Below are 14,120 nucleotides of genomic sequence, written 5' to 3'. Positions count from 1 at the left end.
CACTTAATCCCTCTCACCAATAAATAAATTCAAAAGAAAATCTGATTTTTGCCACAAAAGAGAAGCTCTAGCAAAATAATGAAGTTTTTTGGGGGGTCTAAATATTATTTATTCATTGCTACTGGGAGTGTTAAAACAATACAATTTGGAATAAACATATGCTTGGTTAATGTTATCCTTTAGAGAGGAATAAAAATTAATAATTTAAAACCATATAATTGTTATGCATCTGATTTGATAGAAATGTACTCTTGAGATACAAGAGTGAAGAATTATTCAAAAATCAGAAATACTGAAGGAATCACAACTTCCTGGATGGTTAATGTAGTCCTCTGTAAACACAAAGTAGGAGTCTCAAAAAAAATTTTAATTTTTTTTCAGAGAGAGAACGAGAAGTAGAGGAGGGGCGGAAGGAGAGAGAGAATCTCAAGCAGGTTCCATGCCCAGTGTGGAGCCTGACGTGGGGCTTGATCTCATGACCCTGAGATCATGACCTGATCCAAAATCAATAGGCACCCCAAGAATTTCAAAATTTATGTAGATTGTCATTTCTAATAATGCAAAGGAAGTATTGATCAATCTCTTTGATAAATATCTTTTAAAGACTGGTATTTTTTTTTTTTTGTAAATCTGTGTCAGTATTAACAACAAACTCTCATACACTTTAATATGTCAGTTTTGTCCTGTGTGATTTTTATTTAAATGGCATAGACACTGGCCTTTGCTTAGGACAGTGCCTTGTTGACTGGATTCAGTTGGAACTGTATCTAGTTTAAGGTACCATGAAGTGTCTGTGGTCTTATTACAGGTCTTCCAAGTCAGAATCTCAAGGGGTGAATTTCCATTTAACATCTCAGTGATTCTTATGCATGCTGAAGTTTTAGAATCATAGTAATTCATATGGTGCCACAGAAATTTCCCAAGTTTCATCAAAGTTTTAAATAACTTACATGGTTCTCCAACTTTAAGATAATAATATGTTATCTATATGTGATATAGATTTTATATCAAACAATAACCAATACATGAAGTGTTTATTTGGTGTAAGTACTGTTTTAGGTAGTAATTCATTAATTTATTGAGTACTCCCAGCAATGGTATGAAGTATTATATTTGTTGCCGTTTTAGAATGAGGAGAACAGGCACAGGGAGTTTGGATAATTTGCCCAAGGTCACACAGCTAGGAAGCTGCAGAACTAATTTTAGCCTCATGTACTCTGGCTTACAAAGCTTCATCTTAACTACTAGATTATACTATGTTTTAAATGTCTGTCATTGAAAACTGGACTGCTTCAAAAGTCATAATAAAAGAGGGAAAAAAGCTCCCAACATATTGCTTTTTGTAGCAGAATGAGGAGGAGGAAGAGAAGAAAGAATCTTATATAACAATTTAGACACAGCAGTAAGATTGGACAGTATCACAGTGAGTGAGTTGGCTAAAAGAGGTGAGAAAAGGGCCTTTTGTAAGGGAGGACTTACTGGAAATGTCGTATTTGAATAAATCCTAAATAATAAATATGAATAAATGTTAAAATAAATTTTAATAAATATAAATATTAAAACAAATTTTAATAAATATTGAATTAATATTTAAAGTGAATGTATATTAGATATAAGTAAAATATAATAAGCACAAATAAATTAAAAGTAAAATAAAATGCCAGTCTCTCAAATAAATATCCAGGTAATAGAGCATTCCAGGAAAAGGAAATAGGTTTCGATGTGTTCCTTTTGGAACAATGATCATCTTAAGTTCAAGAAATAAAAAGGCCAGTGTGGCTGGAACAGAGTAAATGGGGGTGGTTCAGCATGAGGTCAAATGAGAGAGCCAAGCAGAGGCCAGATCATGAAGGATCTAAAAGGAGACATATTCCAACAAGAACAGCAAAAGCGCAGAAAGAATCCAGAATGCAGTAACATAATGGTTGAACGCACATTGAGTTTGGAAGCAAAGGACTTTGCTTCAAGTTCTAGCTCTTCTGCTTCCTAACTGTTAACCATTTGCCAAGTTACCTATTTTGACAGACCTCAGTTTCCACATCTTTATGCAAAAATAACAATGATGCCTACCTTGTGGTTTTTGAGTACAAATTCATATAATGCATGTAAAGGGTTTAGCCAAGTGTTTGGCACAAACGAAAGTGACTATTTTAGAACATTTGAGGGAATGCATTTTAATCCAGTTTGACTGTTACATATGGAGAAGAGAAATGAAAGATGAGTCTACAGATATAACTGGAACCAGAATGAGTGGAACATAAAACACCAGACTATTTCATAAGTAGGAGAGAATCACTAAAAAAATTTTTAGCAAGGAAGTGACATATCAGTGCTAGACTTCAGAAAGATTGATATAGCAGTTATTTGCAGAATATTTTGGATCCTGGAGATACGGAAGTAGAAAAATCAGTTAAGAAGCAATTTTATTTGTTCTACAGTAGAGACCAAAAGGAGGGGATGGATCGCCAACATTGCAGAGGGCAAATTGACAAGACTTTGTGACTAAGTAAATGAGAACAGGCATCAAAGCTGGGAGAGAATAACTAAAATGGAGATGGTGATGGAAGAACCCAGTTTGAATCAGAAGAAAATGACTCAGTTATAAACACGCTGGTTTGAGATTCCAGCAGATATCCAGCCAGCAGTGGAAAATGTAGAACTAAAATAAGGGGGAAAGTCCTGGTTGGAAATGAGGGTGGAATACCATCAACACTCAGATTAGAGCTGAAACCCTGATTGACGGTGGGATGTTATAAGAGAAAAATGAAGATAAAAGAAAAGAATGCTAAGAAGAGTGTAGTCCCAACATCCAAGTACATTCACTGCTAAAACTAGGAGGAGTCTGGAATGACAGGGAAGGGAGTGGTCCATATGCTCAAAGGATAGAAGAACATGAGCAACAGATTCCATATGCTGTATATAAATGCTACCTACCAATAATGAATTGAAACACTTTCATTTAATGGATGCCGAACAACTGACTGAAAAATTGATAGTGCTTTTCACGCATCATTAAAGGATATAAAAATTCTTGGACTTGTGTCTTTTTTCTGGTATATATCTAATTTCTTTACAAGCCCTTAGAAGGTATTTGCTTTAAATGTCTTTTTTTTCCTTGTATATATCTAATTTCTTTACAAGCCTATTAAGGTATTTGTTTTAAATGTGCTATTTCTAAAGTATAGAGTAACTTCCTGTGAAAGTTGTGAAATATTCAGACCATGAATAGCTGCCTACAAAATAGTCTTATTAACAGCATAAAAAAACACTTCCTTTGACATAGTAGCTAAAGGCAATAAAATTATTTCCTCTTTAGATAATTCAAGTCCAATGGTAACATTTAGGGGTGCATAATAATGGAGGCATTATCACAAAAGCTTTTTAACTGCTACACTTTTTTCTCTACCTTTAATCATAACAGAAACAAAGTAGAAACAAAATCAGGCAGTATGAATAAAAATGATATACATTGCTTTTATTTTACTAGTTATTCACCTCCGTATCTCACTTTGTGTTATACAGACTAGAATTCCAGTTAATAGGGAAAAAAATTTTTTTTTCAAACAAGCAGACTTATTTATATGAATATAATTATGAATGAGCTTAAAAAACAGCACAACTGATATAAAATATTGAAATACTAAGACCAAGTGTATGTTAATAAACTTGAAAATGCCAAATAAATATCTAGAGAGCGATAACTAATCAAAATTCAAAGAATCCTATACAAGAAATAGTAAAGATGTAGGTCAGTTTCTTCCAATGGGAAAAAAAAAGTGGGCTGACCTCCAGGACTTCCTCTTAGGTTTTCTCTGTGATAAGATACAATAAGGAATAAAAACTAACTTGAGAAAAAGAGGCAGCTTTCTTCAGTCCCACAGCAATCTATGAATAAAAACTTAAGGAATCCATTTTTTTCTAAAATAAAAATTTTGTGGGGATTAGATTTCATTGTCCTGTTAGTAATTGGAAAATCCAATCTCTTAATTTTTTTTAAGGATTTTTATTTATTTATTTGACAGAAAGAGATACAGCAAAAGAGGGAACACAAGCAGGGGGAGTGGGAGAGGGAGAAGCAGGCTTCCCGCTGAGCCAGGAGCCTGATGTGGGGCTCAATCCCAGAACCCTGGGATCATGACCTGAGCCAAAGGCTCAGCTTAATGACTGAACCACCCAGGTGCCCCTCCAATCTCTTTAAATAGTGGGAAATCCATGTAAATCTAGAAAACACTTAGTTGTGAATTCATGTATAGTATATTTACACTTTCATCCTAAATCTAACTGTTGAGATCAGAAGTTTGCTTCTTAGCTATATCATTGATTAATACAACAGATTTTTAATTTTATAAACTTTAATACTTGATCTAGCAGTCTGGTTTAACCAATGCTTTTTTTAAAAAAAAGTTATCAGCTAATCTAGGCAGGGCTTTAATTAAACATGTATAGACTTGCAAATAAAGCATAAATGGAAGTGCATAGAAAAAGATGATTATTGGTTATTGAATAACAAATGTTAACAATTGTTGAATTATTACCAAGTATCAGATAATGTACTTACTCATTACCTGTATTACTTCCTTTAATGTTCACAATAATTTTATAATTAAGTACTGTTATTTTATAGTCAAATGATTAAGTAATTTGCCCAAGGACATGCAACAATAAAATGATGAAGTTGGACTATGCGCCCATTGGTCTAACTCAACAGTGCTCCTCACCACTCATCCACACTGTGGGTAACTTTAATTTTATTTTTCAAAATATTCACTATATATAACAGTGAAGTATGAAGAATGTTCTAAATCAACCTCATTTAAAATGTAAAAATTCTCATTTCACTGAGAAGAAAATCCTTATATGTCTCCATGATCTAGAATAGTATTCCTAACGAAGTTTAAGACAGAAGGCTGTGGAGCAAAAAAGAGAAATACATCAGAGGAATATATCAAAAAAAGATATTTTTATACTACACCCACCCCACCTCCAAAATCCAGAATTTCTCCTTTCCTTCTCATACTTTATGTATCTTTCAAATACTCTTCCCCATCCTGGAATATTCTTTCTGCCTCTACCCCCACTTCAGGGCTAAGTTTATCCTACAGGTCACCACTCAGGAAGCCCTCCTGCCACCATTCTTTGCTAGGTGCCTGTCCTCTTCCTGCTAATAGTATTGGTGTCCCTCCTTCCTTTCAGTCATAGGTCTCCCCACCCCCACCCCAAATACACAGTGTTCTAATTATTTATACGTTGGTCTCTTCTAGACTATCAGATCCTTCCAAACAGAGACAATGAGTTTTTCATTCATCTTAATGTAATATCAAATTGTAAAAATAAAAGACTATTATTTTCTATCTCCAGGGACTTCCATAATGCCTACCAGAGTCTCAACACTCAGAAAGTATTTTTTGAATGAATAAATATTTTTCAAAATATCTCATGGTTTGCAATGTATTTTCTCATGTTTTACATCAGTTAATTTTTAAAGTAAGCCTCTGTGGTGAGTGTAATGTTCATATTTTTAAATAATGAGAAACCCAAGACAGAAAAGTTAGTGACTTTGGCCAAGGTTACAAATGCTCCAACAAAAAAAAAAATGAGATTCAAACACCTGTCTTTGGACTCTGTCCGGTGTTGTTTCTTTTACAACTCAGATGAGAAATTGGTCTCCTAGGAAAATACAAGTGGTGCTCCTGGTATACCAAATTTCACACTCAAAACATGTTACTACATTGAAGTGGTAGCATGCCACAGGAATTTTTAAATTTTTCATCTCAAGTTAAATGGACAAAAAAAGAGTGTTCTTTAATTCAGTAACTGTTTAATGCAGAGTACCTTGGTAGGAAATAATAAATACAATATTTGCCCTTGAGAGAACTTAAAGTTTAGTAGAAAGAATCACAGAAAGACACAAATAACTGTAATTCAAGGCAATAAAGAGATGCTACGAGAGGGTCAATAATTCATTGGACAAATCTTTATTGAGTGATTAATTCCATATGTCAAGCCTGGTGCAACGTGCTAGGTGTAGGAGGATTTTAAAACAGGGAGTTATACGTTCCCAAATGCAAGAGATGTCATCCAGAGGGCTGGATTAAAAACAGACCCATGAAGTGAGATAATCTAAGAAGAAGCTTAAAGAGCTGGTTTCAAAGGATGAGGATGAGGGTCGTCATTCTGTAAGACACTGAGACATTAAACAAAAGGTACAAGAAACGTGGAAGGCATGTTTTGAAGACAACCAGATTAATTAGAGTGATGAGGGCACAATAGGAGTAAGAATGTAATGTTAGGACCTTAAATGCCAGCCTAAGGAGCTCATGATTTGATAAGCAATGGAGAGCCATTGAGTTTTGAGCAGGAAAATGACATTATTGAAGCTGGGATTTGTGAAGATTTATCTACCAGGTGAATGTAGAATGCGGTAAGAAACTCAAGTTTTCAAAGCTGAGAATGATAAAGTAACATCACTTAATTACACCATTATATTACAGAAAATATTTAGGTGTTCTAAAATAAACACATTCTTTTAGTTTATTTCCCTAAAATAGATGAAACAACTTTAAGAGAATCCCCACTGATGAGTTTTCATACTAAACAAAATGCCCATTAAAGCAAGAGATTTCAACTCAGTACAGTTAAATTAGATTTGATATTTTTTGGAACTAAACTCCCTTTGGTAGTTGTAGAGAACTTCTACCGCAGATTAAAAAAGAAGAACATGAAGAACACAGCAATTTTTCATAGTTATTACAGGTGACATCTAAACTGGCAGAGTGCAGACAAAGGAAAGGCATATAAATTAGATAAATAAAAGGATTTCTTTAGACTCATCTACAAACACCAACAGCAGTATATAAAGAGATAATGAACTTGTCTAAAGGTAGCTGCTGCTGAATGAGTAAGACCAAATATCTTTCAATTCCAAAATGTCAAGTCAATTTTGATTGCTGTTTTCAAAAGTAGTTATTTTTAGAATATTTGTATTTCACCTATAACTTAACCAAAATATTTTATGTATTAGGAGTCAAATTTAATTGTGTTGACAGTAAGTATATACTGCTAAATATAACTTTAACAATTTACATCCCTACATGCCTTAGGGGATCAGCTTCAAAGAATTAACTAGATGTTTTTATCAAATGAAATATAAGAAGATACTTGTTATAAGGGCTGTACCTTTGGGGGGAGAAAAGTGCTGTACCTTTGAATCTAGCAATTATGGGCATTGAATAAATAGTTCTTTAATGATAGATATTTTATGATAAATAGATATGGCTTTCAAACTAGATGGTGTTAGGTGGCCAAGAAATTCTTTGTGTTATAAATTCTACGAGATGATCTAGTAAAGAAAAATTCTATTGTCAATTACATTTTGGAAATTTACATGTCTCTTTCCTTTGGAGCTACATATTGTGTATTAGGCAGCATATATCAGACTCTAATATGCTAAAAATAAAACTTGTTTAACTTTATTCAACCAGTGCTTTCCAAACTTGGGTGATCATAAAATCTATTTTCCTTTAACATCTATTTATATTCCATGCTGACTTTAGGAAATATTGCCAGAGAACAAGGAAGATAGCATTACCTGCCAGGGAAATGTGAAGTTTTAATAAAAGATCTGTTCACCACTAAGCCCACTTCCCAAAAAAGTTGCACTAGAGTTCTGGTCTGGGTCAAGCCATGGCGTGCTCCAAATTTGACATTAGGATTCCCATAGTCCTATTTAGTGCTGTCTCAAAAATGGAAAATGATCTTGGATTATTTTGTCTCTCCATCTCTGCTGCTTCTGTTCAGTGTTTTCTGTGTTCTGACTCTGTAACAGGGAGCAGAATACATTCTGATGATAAAATGGTGAGCAAACCCCCATGGTCTTCACCTTCACAAAACAAGCAGTGTAGCAAAAGGAAGAGACCAAGAAAGAGCCTGACATGTTTTTGTTAAGGAAGAACCCTTGCACTGTGGGAACACAGATTACTAGCGTTCATACTGCCTTGATGGATTAAGGTAGTCATATGAATAAGCTGAAATCTGAAGAATGAGTAGGTAAGAGAGAAGGAAGAGTTTCATCAAGGCCCTGATGTGCAAGAGCATGACTTGTAAGAAAAACATAAATGCTGTAATTCATCCACTCCAGGCAGTATGGAGCCCAAAGGAAAAACCTGTTCTTTATCGTTGGATTTCCCTTCTCAGGAAAGTTTAGAAACACTACCCAAACCCTGGTACCTGTAGGATAATCCAAAGGTGAGGGGAGGTAGCAGAGTGCCCTTTAGAAGCTTGACCCCTCTGCTCTTCGGTTAGGTAGTTGCTCTTACTTGGAGATAAGGAGTGGATGCTGGAATCTCCCTCCTCCTTGATGATTTAAGCCCAGAGCTGCAAAGGGGCAACACAGCTAACCAACAACTCTGTCTGCAGTGCTCTTCCCTCTGGGGCTTTCCAAGCCTGGAAAAATTCCTTCACACAGCCTTCCCCTCAAGGTCATGATTGTGACCAGAAACACTTCTTAAATGAGGCAGTCGCGGCCAGAAACACTTCTTAAATGAGGCAGAATGTAGCTATCTGAAGTACGTTCACAAAACAAAGGACATGTTTGGATACTGCTGGCCAGGCCTATATGGATCAGATTACATCTGGACAAAATACTAATGTGACTTTAAGGAGGAAGGAGGTCCACTGGATTATAAAATCGATGTGTGTGTCACATAGAGGCAAAAGTAAAGAGTTTCTAAAATTGAAAACGTTAGCATCATTCACACAAACTCAATAAAATGAAGATTAAAACGTTTTAAAAATGAAAACCTGGAATATGGTTGCATGTGACGATTTTACATTTTTAAAAGGGAACATTCACAGGGGGATGTGAATCATTCATCATTCTGACCAGACCTCTCCTAGTCTTTTCTCTTTAAAGTTGAAAATAGTGCACAATTATTCTGTTATGCTTCATAAAATAGTAAATTATCTCCAATTACTGCAAATGCATAGTAGCAATAAAATGCTTGTGTAGAACAACACACTCCCCATGGTCATCTTGGAATTTATTACAATATCATAAAATTATAACTCTGAGAAGAGTTTCAAAAACACATCTAGCTCATTTTCCTTGCCTCTGGGCAGGACTGGGTTGCAAATAATTCCAGAAAAATAACTACCTAAAGAGAAGATCTAACAATTATTCTTGTTGGCTACAGGGTTCAATTGTACTTACATAAAGACAAATATTTTTTCCATATGGCACATTTCTGAATGTTTCCTTATGTTCCTACTCAGCTGCATTCTCAAAAATTCACCTTCTACCACCTCCAGTGAATGGTCTTTAAACAATGACAATAACATCAATCTATCGATGATTTTACCTCATGAACTTTTGAAGAAACACTTTCATTTTTTTGCCTTGATATTTCTGTTTTCATCTAAAAGACAGCACTGCCTACGCAAATTTTTAACCACTTCTAGGTGAAATATCAAAAAAGTATCTTAAGAAGAGTAATCTAGGCTCTGCACAAAAAAATATGTTGTTACTCCCACAGAAGCCATAAAGTGAACACAGCTTCTTCTGCTGACATTATAGAGTATTAGTCATTTTTAAACATTATAATTATGAATTCTTGCTGGGAACATGATCCTCTGAGATCCTCTGTGAAGTTTTGTACTATCCACTGTTCTCCTTTTATCACTCAGCACGTTCTCTAGACTCCCTTCCAGAGCCTGCCCTTCCACAATTTAGGGCTACTCTGAGCATTTCTGGGCCAGTTCTGAGACCATACGTTAGTCTGCCAACCAAAGATGCATTAAGTTCCTATAAAATCTCCCTCTTCCCCACATTCTGAAAACTTTAAAGGGCAAAGGGGTAGACTCTAATGGCCAGAACAGGGTAGCAGGTGACCTTTGAAGTTAGAAAGATCTGTCTGATAGTTGGGTCTGTCACTGACTCACTCGATGACCTTGGAAGGGCCCCTTATCTTCCCTGAGTTTCAGGCTCCTGTCATTTAAATGGAAGTAAGGATGCCTACCTCGTAGGATAGAATAAGGGTTAAGTGAGATAATTTATGGGAAGCAAATAATAGATGGCCAAACAAATTGACCCTCAGTCCCTGTTTGCAATCACTGTTTTTATTATTATTGCTGATGTTCTTGTTGTTAGTGGTATGACTACGTCTACTGGGAATGCCAGAGCAGAGACCCAAAAAGCCCAGCAAAGGTTGGGATTGGTATTAGTGTTCCCTGGGAGACATGGTTGGGGTTTCATGCTGGCTGCACAATGTGGAATGGAGTAAAAGGTAAGTGACTATTAAGAAGACAAGGTATTTCTTTTGTGGGGTGATAAGGTATTGACTTAGAATGCACAGAAAATCTCTGATAAAGCAAAATATCCTCTTATTTATATCCCACTTTATAGATGGAGAACACAAGGCCTACAGTATTAATGGGGCATGTCCAACACGGTTAAACTAGGCTTCAAACCCCGGATTTCTGAGTTCAAAGTCAGTGTCATAGCCACTTATACCAGAGTCTTTCCCCTCTTTTAGGAGAGCAGTCCTTCCTATATCCTTCTCCAACCAGTCAACCTCTTAGTCATTGCCTATTTTGAATTCCCTTGTATGTTATACTCACTTTATTACAGCATAAATATATGCTATATTTTATCTCTTTCTCCTAAATTATGAGCCCCAAGAGGGCAAAGAGAATTTCTTATTCATCTCTGTATCTCAAGGCCTACACCTGACTCTGATTTCCACCTGTAAAAGATTGGGTGGACCAGTCATTTCTCCCCCACTTCAGAGAGGAGGGCAGCCAGGGTTCTTTCTGGGCTCCTCTGAAATCCCACAAACACCTCTACAAATGGAGAAGCATCCATGTAGAGGCTGGTGGGTAACAAATGAATAAAGAAGCTGGGGTACAAAATTTAAAGCCTTTCAGATCTGGTCTAAGAATAAGTTCTTGAGCTTAGGAATGTTTCTGGAAAGTCCCGTTACTGGATAGATTAATCTACCAGCAATAATCAAGGACAGATTAACAAGAGAGGAAGTTCCAGTGAAAGCATTCATTGGCTAATTAAATTCCCTCTTCACTCAGTTTTGCTACAATTAAAATAATAAAAGATCTGTTTACATTTCTGATGGCTTGATATGTATTGAGAGATACAATATTCTTAAGTAGGTTTTCCCTTTGCTTTTCTCCGCTTTAATATAATACAGCCATTATCCGTGTGGGCCCACAGTGCCCTGTGTTGAATTCACCAACTGCTGTTCTGCACATTCCCTCAGCCAATTTATTTCAATTTCAGAGGGAGCAACCAACTCCACAGTGGATGACTGCTGACTGCAGTTCCACACCATCACTCTTCGGCAGTCAACGCGTATCAAGCAAAAAGCTTCCACGTGTGAGCACCAACGTGCTCCGTTTCCCAGTGGCGGGGGCAGCAGCAGCTCTGGGCTTCATAGACCCATTTCTGCACCCGAGGGGCAGAGCTAGACAGCTCAGCGGCCTCTAGCACAGGACTGGATTCTTATGTTAAGAAAACCACTATAGGAGATGTAAGGGAAAGTAAATAGTTGGCACAGAGAAGACTTTCAAACTAGCCGTTACCCCACGTAAGAGCTGGTTCATATTTACCACACAGTTGGTGGTGACCAGATATCATAAATGCTTATGTTTACTTTTGGGGAAAAAATGATAGAATTCTAAGGGTAACAGCTTAACACATAATTTTCATGATAGGGGTTTAGAGCCAAATGTTCAGAAGTTTTCCACAAATGTCTATCATCAACTTAAAATAATTGTGTTTACTAAATAAATTTGTACTGAGCTAGACACATGGGGTAGAAAATGTGTAGCACAGAGCCAGTCAATATGCTCCTTTGTCTATATGACCTCCCCACTCCTGTCTCTTATTTTCTCTCTATGCCGATTCCATCAAATAAGTTGTCTTTATAGAAATGACCTAGCCTGTTTTTGACAAGATTCTCTATCCTTGAACATTATCACTTACCCCATTACCTTGCACTTGAGTAGAACATTAGAATGAGCCAGGTCACTATTGAATATGTGTACTTAACGAATTACCAATTATGTATTGCCACACTCCAGCTGAAACTATGATTTTAACATAGAAGTGCACATTTCTAGAACTGCAGGTATAGTAATCCATTTACGAATTTGGATTATATATGATGACAGGGTCAAACATTTTTCAAGTGTAAGATTAAGCCATTTTTTTCATGCAATTTGAATAGACAAGCCATTTCATTCAAGGCTACGTAAGATTTTCACACGCTACGACTAGCACAAAAACAAACGGCACACGTTCTGCTCTTGTTTAAAGCAATAATCACATTTACCATCTCTGCTGTGTAATAAAGCAACAGCGCTAGTATAGAAATGAAGAAGGAAGAAAAAGGAGCATTTAGCGAATATCAAAGTTAAGTCAAACACTGTCCATGTGTTACCTCCTCTCTTTCTACAACACAGAAATGAAGTAGCTATTATCCGAGTTTGGGCAGGGGGTATTAAGTAATTTACACAATGTATCCTGCTGGCTCTTTAAATGCTGTAGCTCCACAGGATTCTCTCCTGAGCACTCTGTTTTTCCATGGTACATAATTTCCCTGGGTGCTCTGGCCTCTTTACATGGTTTCAGTTGCTACTTATAGACTCTGATGAGTCCCCACTTCATGATTTCCCGCTATCACCTTTCTCTTAAGCCTCAGACCCAGTTACCTAGCTGCCTACCAGATAGCTCCCTTCCTTGTCCCCAGACACTTCCTCCTCCAAACATCCACCACTGATTTCCCTGTTCTCTCTACTCTCCCCTATATTCTTCAGTGGTTGCTGGTACCACCATCCAGCCAGGGTAGGAGAGGGCTGGTCATTTTATTTTTCTCGATTACCCCTAATATCCTTCTATAAATTTTACCTCCTCAGTGTCATCCAAGTGCAACTAAAGAATCTGCGCCTGTTCTCTCCACCCTCACTAACCTCTCCTTAGTATGTCTATCATCATGTCTTGCCTGAACACCTCACAGTTTCTCCTGCCTTCAGTTTAACCGCTTCCACCCTGTCTCCCACAACACTGCTGGAGAAATCTATATAAATAATGCAGATACGCCATTGCCCTTTTAAAAAACTTAAGTGGCTCTCCATTTCCTGTAGAAAACAGGCTGAACTCCCTAAAAAGGCCCTCTGTGACCTGGTTCGTGCTTTCTTCCTAAACTTCATCTCTCTTCATCCCCTACCCCCACTTTATTCTCCGGAAACACCAACTCCTTCTATTTTTTCTCACGTGATTTTTCTTTGGTCACAATATCCCTTCAACTCGGAAGGTCCTTCTTATCTACACCCTCACTTTTTCTCTCGGATTCGTCCTCAGTCTTTAAGATTCAGTAAATGTCACTATCACCAGAAATCCCACTCTGACACAGTCCTACAAAAACCAGAATGGTGGGTTTATATTTGGAAGTTCCTAAGTGTCTAGAAAATTGAGTTGACATCAGTGGTGTTTGAGCTTAGTCGGCAGAAATATATGCTTGCAAATGAGCTTGAAAAGCCTAAGACTTGCTGAAACAAATAGAGAGGAACACTTCAAATCATTTTGGAAAATTCCTTTCTTTCCTGAATTAACTCGTAAGTTTTTTTTTCCTAAGCCAAATTACTTAAATAGCTTTATTCTCCCCTTGAGTAAGGATGGAAACTAATCAGGCATCCTCCAATGCACAGATGGGAAAAGTATCATCTCCCTTCCTCTTATCTTAATCCCCAGTATAACCAGATGTAGTGAAGATCCCAGCTGCCTCCTAAAGCCCTGCTCTGGCGCAATAGGATCCAAGAGACTGGGCCAGCCAACCAAGCTTAACGTTTGCATCCGGAGGCCTCCCCAGAAGCAAGGAATTCAGCTCCCCAAATCCCTACCCATTCTACTGCTTATGGGAAATATTACCACACAAAGAAACGGGCCTGTGTTTAAGGGAGAAAAACATTTACCCAAGTCAGAACATTCTGATGCCTTATGTGGTGATGTGAACCCCATCAATTCTGGAGAATAGAGCAATTAATTTATATCTAATTTTTAAGATACAAAAAAGATAAAATTCAGGTCCAGTTAGCTTCTCACACTTGCAAGA

The 14,120-nt window shown here is 36.8% G+C and overlaps 1 protein-coding gene across 2 annotated transcripts in view; it reads left to right on the top strand.

The window, feature by feature from the left end:
* Positions 1–14,120, top strand: part of SYT1 (synaptotagmin 1) — a 520,416-nt gene that overhangs the window by 220,654 nt on the left and 285,642 nt on the right. The window lies entirely within an intron of this gene.

The sequence above is a fragment of the Phoca vitulina genome, unplaced genomic scaffold, assembly GCF_004348235.1.
Source record: "Phoca vitulina isolate PV1807 unplaced genomic scaffold, GSC_HSeal_1.0 scaffold76, whole genome shotgun sequence".
Classification (NCBI taxonomy): Eukaryota; Metazoa; Chordata; class Mammalia; order Carnivora; family Phocidae; genus Phoca; species Phoca vitulina.
Note: the sequence above shows the minus strand (reverse complement) of the source record. Positions and strands in the feature narration are given on the sequence as shown.